The following is an 8,528-nucleotide window of genomic DNA, read 5'->3' as shown; positions in this document are numbered from 1 at the left end:
TGATTGGCTGAGCAGGCAATTGAATTGCTCAGGCAGATACGTGACGTTGCAGGTGGAAGAGCTGCACCCCCTTACAATCTGCCTTTATTTTTACTTTCACAAGACTTCTCCTTTAAGCTCTAAAAATGGTTTGCTTTTAGTTTGAAATTTTAAAAAATTGTCCTAATGGGAAGAATAGAGTTGTCCTATTGGGAAGAAAGTGGGGTGGCTAATAAAATGTGCAACCAAATACCATAGTATAGTATGTACGAGATGGAGAGAAAGGAGCTGCTGCACATCACACCTATGGCTGAAACTAATGCCTCTCGGCTACATTTAAAAACCAACTCCAGGATGTTGGTATATTATTTGATCAAACCATATTGCCCCATGTACCACGTGCAGGTCCCCTGGATCACATGGGTTCCCACACCAACTCCACACTGTGTCGGCCAGCGACCGCTAACCCCGCAAAGCGTGCACAAACAGGGAAGGGAGGCCACAATCCCTTTAAGCCTTACTTTTTTTATGTGAAAGAAAATAGAAGAACTGAGGCGTGATGCTGCACTTACAATGCAGGAAACGCTGTAGGTTTATGCTGCCATGTACAATACATTAGTGCCATTGCCTTCTTATATACTGAGGGAAATATCTGGGGATCATTTATTACACACAGTAGGATCACATTCAGCTTTGTATATGCTACAATAAGGAGGAAACTATCAGGACACTGGAGACATTTCCCATAAGAGTAGAAACCTCTCATGTTTTTATGAACAGAAGAAGAAATTGGATTTGCGAACATTTATGTAATTGTGCGAGACAAAGACCTTTGAGCAGTACTGTCTGTCATTTAGGTACTGGACTGGCCCACCAGAAGACCAGAGGATCCTCCGGTGGGCCCCCAGCTTTAGAACCTGCATTAACACTGACTGACATGTCATTTCACACTGATTCTTAAGTGTTGGTGCCCCCAGGATTATTGCCTCTGGTGGGCCCCAGATACCCCAGTCCAACACTACATTTAGGTATGTCCAAGAGATTTCATACATATACCGGGTAAATAGAGAGTATTGCTCAAAGACCTTTACAGAGTCACTGTTAGTTTAAAAAAAAATTACACTTGGCAAAATTCTGTTGAATCAGGCCGATTCAGCAGATTATCACCCCATGTAATAACGACAACAACCAGCCAAAGACAGCGATCACCTAAAATCATTGGCCGCCAACTGAGCATTGCTTCGTGTAATAGCAATGTGCGTGTAATAGCAATGTGCGTGTAATAGCAATGTGCGTGTAAGGAAAATAATAAAGTATTTACATAACTGATCATGCTCCCCAATACTTCTGCCCGCTTCCTGGTATCTTCCTGGCTTCTGGATATATTGAAACAAGATCCCCTGCACCACTTCTGCTCCCCAAGGACTCCACAAGGTGCTCCACGACAGGTGAAGACAGTACTTCCATAAACACCCAACTTCAGAAGAGAAAATAGGAGCACTCGTCTTTCGCAGCAATAGTTAGTCTTTATTCAGCGAAACAACAGGACAGCTGCAGCAAGTGATTGGCTGCGCGGCCTGTCACTGTTAGAGACCAAACCTGAAGTTTGTAGGCTGCCAGGAAGATACAAGATAGCGGGCAGAAGCCAGGAAGATACCAGGGAGCAGGCAGAGGCCAGGAAGATACCAGGGAGCAGGAAGAAGCCAGGAAGATACCAGGGAGCAGGAAGAAGCCAGGAAGATATAATGGAGCGGGCAGAAGCCAGAAAGATACCAGGAAGTGGGCAGATGCCAGGAAGATACCATGGAGCAGGTAAATGCCAGGAAGATACCAGGGAGTGGGCAGATGCAAGGAAGATACCAGGGAGTGGGCAGATGCAAGAAAGATACCAGGAAGTGGGCAGGTGCCAGGAAGATACAGTGGAGCGGGCAAATGTCAGGATGATACCAGGGTGTGGGCAGATGCCAGGAAGATATCAGGGAGTGGGCAGATGCCAGGATAATACCAGGGAGCGGGCAGATGCCAGGAAGATACCAGGGAGCGGGCAGAAGCTAGGAAAATATCATGGAGTGGGCAGAAGCCAAAAAGATACCAGGGAGTGGGCAGATGCCAGGAAGATACCATGGAGCAGGCAAATGCCAGGAAGATACCAGGGAGTGGGCAGATGCAAGGAAGATACCAGGGAGCAGGCAGATGCAAGGAAGATACCAGGAAGTGGGCAGATGCCAGGGAGATACAGTAGAGCGGGCAAATGCCAGGATGATACCAGGGAGTGGGCAGAGGTCAGGAAGATATCAGGGAGTGGGCAGATGTCAGGAAGATACCAGGGAGAGGGCAGAAGCTAGGAAGATATCATGGAGTGGGCAGATGCCAGGAAGATACCAGGGAGTGGGCAGATGCCAGGAAGATACCAGGGAGTGGGCAGATGCAAGGAAGATACCAGGGAGTGGGCAGATGCAAGGAAGATACCAGGGAGTGGGTAAATGGTAGGAAGATACCAGGGAGTGGGTAAATGCCAGGAAGATACCAGGGAGTGGGCAGAAGCCAGGAAGATACCAGGAAGAATTTTAGAACAATCTTAAAATTAATTCAATATTTTAAAAAATTATTGCCCAAACTTTTTTCTAAAGCCCATCTTTATGTCCTGGTTTCTGAGGCTATATATTATAGGGTTAACCACGGGGGTAAGTAAAGTATGCAATAGAAAAATCATTTTATTAGTGAGCAAGGTGTGTCCTACAGATGGGATCATATATTTGGCTATTAACGTCCCATAAAACGTCCCCACAACAATAAGATGGGAACTACAAGTAGAGAAAGTTTTCCGTTTGCTGGATGTGGACGGTATCTTCATTATGGTGAGGAAGATATACACGTAGGTTACAATGATAAAACCACATGGAACAATCAATAGTGGCATAGAGAACAGAAACACTTCCAGTTCCACAAGAGACGTGTCTGAGCATGAAAGCTTCTGAAGAGGTAAAAGATCACAGTAGAAATGGTCAATGATATTGTCACTGCAAAAATTAAACTTTGATACAGGCAAGACTGCTACAAGATTAACAGTAAAACCCAACAACCATGGCCATAGTGACAGACCAATACGAAGCTTAAAGTCCATGATGCTAGAGTATCTCATTGGGTTACAGATGGCCAGGTATAGGTCATAGGACATCATGGAGAGGAGAAGACATTCAGTAATGGTTGTACAACAGAAGAAGTAATATTGTGTGATGCACCCAGTGTAAGTTATCATTTCCCCCCCCAGTAGAAGCGCACCGAGCATGTTGGGAACAATGTTGGTGGAAACCACAAGGTAAGAAAAGGAAAGATGACTAAGGAAGTAACATGGGGGTCTGGAGCTGGACATTGGTGGAAACTAGGATGATGATAAGAAGGTTTCCAATAACTGTTAAAATATAGATGAGCAAGAATAGAATGAAGAATATAATATTGAAGTTATGAAGGTTTCCAAAACCCAATAGAATGACTTCAGTCACTCTTGTTTGGTTCATTACACGATGACATGACATGATGTTAGTTTCAGACTGTTGATATACCATGTATTCTAGGTGGAGGGAAGTCAGACTAAGTTTTGCAAACTTGAGAAAAGATTTATTGCAATTAGTGAAGAACAAACTACATAGTTTCCTTAACTTGCAATTGTCATCATGAGATGATAAAATCTGAAAGCTAGAAGGATAAAGGGAGGAGGAGATTACACTGATGAGGCAGCACTATGTACATACAGTAGTATTAAAACTGGTTAACACAGAACTTTATGGCTAATGGAAGATGTAGGGGAAGCCTTGATTTACCTATCAGGCACAGGTGAGAAATGTAGGGAAAACCTTGATTTACCTATCAGACAAAGGCTATGTTCACACTGTTAAGACTGTACCTTTGGGATCCTGGCTTGGTCCTCGGTTCATAAAGTGCAACCAAGCCTAAGCTTTTGGCCGTGAATCTGCAATTATTCTGTGTTTTCTTTGCTTTGTCTGAGCCTTGTGCGAACACTGTCCTACTCCTGCCTTGTTTATTTTTTCCTGTGACGCACCTAAGTCTACCTGCTGAGTTCCTTCTGGCTTCTTCACAGGTAACTATATTGCTTTGGTGATGTCTGTGACAGGCAAGTCTCCTGTGGGTTTGGTTATCAGGTATCTGTAGTTGGATATCAGGGGAATGGTCCAATCACATGCTGGATTAGACCCCTGACCTCCTATAAATCATCTCCAGGGTGTGTACCCCTCGCTGACTATTGAGTCGTGGTCCTTCCTTGCAAGCTAGCTTCCTCTACATTGTATTCAGCATTTGGCTATCTGACCTCTTGCTCTGACTATCCTTGCAGGCACGGGTACACAGTCCAGGCTCTATTTCTCTCCTCTGTGTATAGCAGTAGCTTTGTGTTTTTGTAATCCGTTTTTTTCATCCGTTTTTGTAAAAAAAAAGCCAATGAAAGAAACAGATGCATTTGCGTGTATCCGTTTTGATCCGTTTTTCCATTGATATCAATAATTAAAAAAAAATAAATAAAATAAAAATGATGCATCCTTTTTTTAACGGACACAAAAATGAGGTCGACTAAGTTTTTTTGTAGGTAAGAAAAAAAAACATCAAAACTGAAGTCAATGGAAAAATGGATCAAAACGGATGCAAACAAATCGATCAGTTTTTTTCGTCCCCTTTTTGAAAAAAAAAGGATGAAAAAGACGGATTGCAAAAACGCAGTGTGAACCCAGCCTAAGTCCCATCCTCTCTTGCTATGTTCCATCTTGTTACTAGAGATAGACTGAGCCTAACAGGCAGTTGACAGCAGATACCAAGTGGTCAGAAGTTATGTTTGGTAAACGCAGTTTGTTGAGAATTATATAGGCTATCACATGACGGGAAACAAAAAATAAACAAGTTCTCACTCCTGGGGGGCACAACACTATGTAAAGCATAGAGTATAGATGCCGCCAATATTCTTGGAGAATCAATATGAAGTTCAAAGGTTACTAATAGCCACAAATAGAAAGGACACTTACCAGGATGGATAACCAACCAACAAATTTTCGCCCAGGGCCTCCAACAAACTTAATCCGGCCCTGCTCCTATCTATCTCCTATCTATCTATCTATCTATCTATCTATCTATCTATCTATCTATCTATCTATCTCCTATCTATCTATCTATCTATCTATCTATCTATCTATCTATCTCCTATCTGTCTATCTATCTATCTATCTATCTATCTATCTATCTTCTATCTATCTCCTATCTATCTATCTATCTATCTATCTATCTATCTATCTCCTATCTATCTATCTATCTATCTATCTATCTATCTCCTATCTATCTATCTATCTATCTATCTATCTATCTATCTCCTATCTATCTCCTATCTATCTATCTATCTATCTATCTATCTACTATCTATCTCCTATCCATTATCTATCTATCTATCTCCTATCTATCTATCTATCTATCTATCTATCTATCTATCTATCTATCTATCTCCTATCTATCTATCTATCTATCTATCTATCTATCTCCTATCTATCTATCTCCTATCTATCTATCTATCTATCTATTTATCTATCTATCTATCTATCTATCTATCTCCTATCTATCTATCTATCTATCTATCTATCTATCTATCTATCTCCTATCTATCTATCATCTATCTATCTATCTATCTATCTATCTCCTATCTATCTATCTATCTATCTATCTCCTATCTATCTATCTATCTATCTATCTAGAAAAAGGGGAGAAGCCGCACCTCCAGTTCCAGATAGCGGGTGCTGTGGGAGTAAGTCCCTTGGCTAGGGATCCCAACACGTATCAAAAAAGAAGTATCCGCAGCACACCAGCGTATAGTGAAAAAAGGAATAGTATTTATTGCATGTAGCAAAAAACACAAGACAGGGATGCAACGTTTCCGTCTACTCCAAGACCATTGTCAAGCATAGTGAGGAAGTGCACATGGCTCCCTTAAGTACCAGTACTAATTAGTGACGTCATTACATCATTAGCATATGTACACAGGAAATACAAAACATAAGGTACATAATAAAAAACATGATAATAATAAACAGTGATAAATAACATGGTGTTACAAAGTATCACAATATGTGGACAGTGTAAAGTGCAATACGTGCTGTGCCGATGCTTGATCGCAAAGCGGGCTTCACAGAATATAGATATTGTCATAGTATACATAATAGAGGTCGCAGGATGCACTCACCCCAGTTATTAGAAATAAGTTAGTGATAGGAGGATGGCTGTGTGGCGATCCCGACATACAGATGGAAGGTAATGGTGCCGAGCGGCGTGTGGTAGAACTGACCGCGCATGCGCCGGATGCTAGGCGCTGATAGGGTCCTTATTGTTTACTGTTCCCAGGCAACTGGCTGACGTACTATGTGCTGAGTGAGGGGGATCCTCGGAGCTGCCGATGTCACAGGACCCGCGGTGGTGTGCGGATCAGAGCCGCAATCCAGATCGGAAAGACCCAGCTGCAGATCACACCGCTGCTCCTACTTCCACAGGACTGCAGTAGATAGGAGCTAACCTGGTGCGGGATACCTGTATAGGCTGCTCTTCTCAGGGTCCCGGTGAGTGAAGGGTGAATCGGCCATATTGGGATTGGCGTTAAGGGTTAATCCGCCATATTGGATTGGCAATAGGGGTTAATCCGCCATATTGGATTTGGCAGAAGAGGCATTACTGCACCATAAGGAAAGGGGGTCATCATCTGTACTTCCAAATCAAATATGTAGTATGTGGGTGAGTGTTCCGAGCGGCCTCCAAATCTAGTATGCAAAATAGACAGACAAAAATACACAATTAATATTTACATATGTACAGATATACAGAGATCAAGCAATAGGGAGAAAGAAGGGGACACATTATTTACATATTTTTGGAGTCACCTTAAATTCTACATTCAATCCTCTAGGTTTGAGGGTTTGAAGTTCATGAATCCAGAATAATTCTTTTTTCATTAAGATGTTTAAACGGTCACCACCTCTCTTAAGGGGTGGAACATGGTCGATAAGCATAAATTTTAGGTCACGCTCTGAATGTCCCTTCTCTAGAAAATGACTGGAGACTGGAAGATCTTGTCTTTTCTTGCGTATAGTGTATCGATGATGTGTGATGCGTGTTTTGAAATCACATTTTGTTTCTCCCACATATAGTAGGAGGCATGGACACCAAAGGACGTATACTACGTACTCGGAGTTACACGTTAGGTAATGTTTCAATGTATATACTTGCTGTGTGTTTGGATGTGTGAAAGTGGAGCTGCATTTGGCATTTGGCTGCTAAGGGCCCGTAGAATTGTCAGTGAACCTGCACATGTTACACCTGCTCTAGACATGATTGCCAGCAAATTCATTAACAGGGGGTACCCTAAAAACCTAGTAGAGAAACATAAAGACACAGTCACTCACTTGAACAGACAACACCTACTGCATTCTTCAAAACCCGTACAAACTATAGAGCGTATACCATTCATAACTACTTACCATCACGTTGCAGGCCATGTCTCCCAGATCCTGAAAAAACATTGGAGAATCATCCGAGACAGTTATCCAGATATCCCTGAATTGACCAATCCTCCCTTGATGAGCTACAAAAGAGACAGAAACATTAAGGACAGATTGATCAAAAATGACATCTCTACTAAAACTAAACTAAAACAAACATTCTTGAAACCGCAGAGAAAAGGCTCCTTCCCTTGCTGCACCTGCATCAACTGTCCACTTATGAGTAAAGGCTCCACTTTCACACATCCAAACACACAGCAAGTATATACATTGAAACATTACCTAACGTGTAACTCCGAGTACGTAGTATACGTCCTTTGGTGTCCATGCCTCCTACTATATGTGGGAGAAACAAAATGTGATTTCAAAACACGCATCACACATCATCGATACACTATACGCAAGAAAAGACAAGATCTTCCAGTCTCCAGTCATTTTCTAGAGAAGGGACATTCAGAGCGTGACCTAAAATTTATGCTTATCGACCATGTTCCACCCCTTAAGAGAGGTGGTGACCGTTTAAACATCTTAATGAAAAAAGAATTATTCTGGATTCATGAACTTCAAACCCTCAAACCTAGAGGATTGAATGTAGAATTTAAGGTGACTCCAAAAATATGTAAATAATGTGTCCCCTTCTTTCTCCCTATTGCTTGATCTCTGTATATCTGTACATATGTAAATATTAATTGTGTATTTTTGTCTGTCTATTTTGCATACTAGATTTGGAGGCCGCTCGGAACACTCACCCACATACTACATATTTGATTTGGAAGTACAGATGATGACCCCCTTTCCTTATGGTGCAGTAATGCCTCTTCTGCCAAATCCAATATGGCGGATTAACCCCTATTGCCAAACCAATATGGCGGATTAACCCTTAACGCCAATCCCAATATGGCCGATTCACCCTTCACTCACCGGGACCCGGAGAAGAGCAGCCTATACAGGTATCCCGCACCAGGTTAGCTCCTATCTACTGCAGTCCTGTGGAAGTAGGAGCAGCGGTGT

The 8,528-nt window shown here is 42.1% G+C and overlaps 1 long non-coding RNA gene and 1 pseudogene across 1 annotated transcript; both read right to left on the bottom strand.

Annotated features, from left to right (window-relative positions):
* Positions 1 to 2,584: 2,584 nt before the first annotated feature.
* On the bottom strand, positions 2,585 to 3,497 carry LOC138771813 (olfactory receptor 11L1-like; annotated as a pseudogene).
* Positions 3,498 to 6,700: 3,203 nt separating this feature from the next.
* Positions 6,701 to 7,852, bottom strand: LOC138772994 (uncharacterized). Its single transcript, XR_011359860.1, has 3 exons — positions 7,800 to 7,852; positions 7,497 to 7,600; positions 6,701 to 6,779 (listed from the first exon to the last, which is right to left on the bottom strand). It is a non-coding gene; the product is annotated as an uncharacterized lncRNA (long non-coding RNA).
* Positions 7,853 to 8,528: the final 676 nt, after the last annotated feature.

The sequence above is a fragment of the Dendropsophus ebraccatus genome, chromosome 14 (genome assembly GCF_027789765.1).
Source record: "Dendropsophus ebraccatus isolate aDenEbr1 chromosome 14, aDenEbr1.pat, whole genome shotgun sequence".
NCBI lineage: Eukaryota > Metazoa > Chordata > Amphibia > Anura > Hylidae > Dendropsophus > Dendropsophus ebraccatus.
The sequence above is the reverse complement of the archived record's forward strand: the minus strand, read 5'-3'. Positions and strand labels throughout refer to the sequence as shown.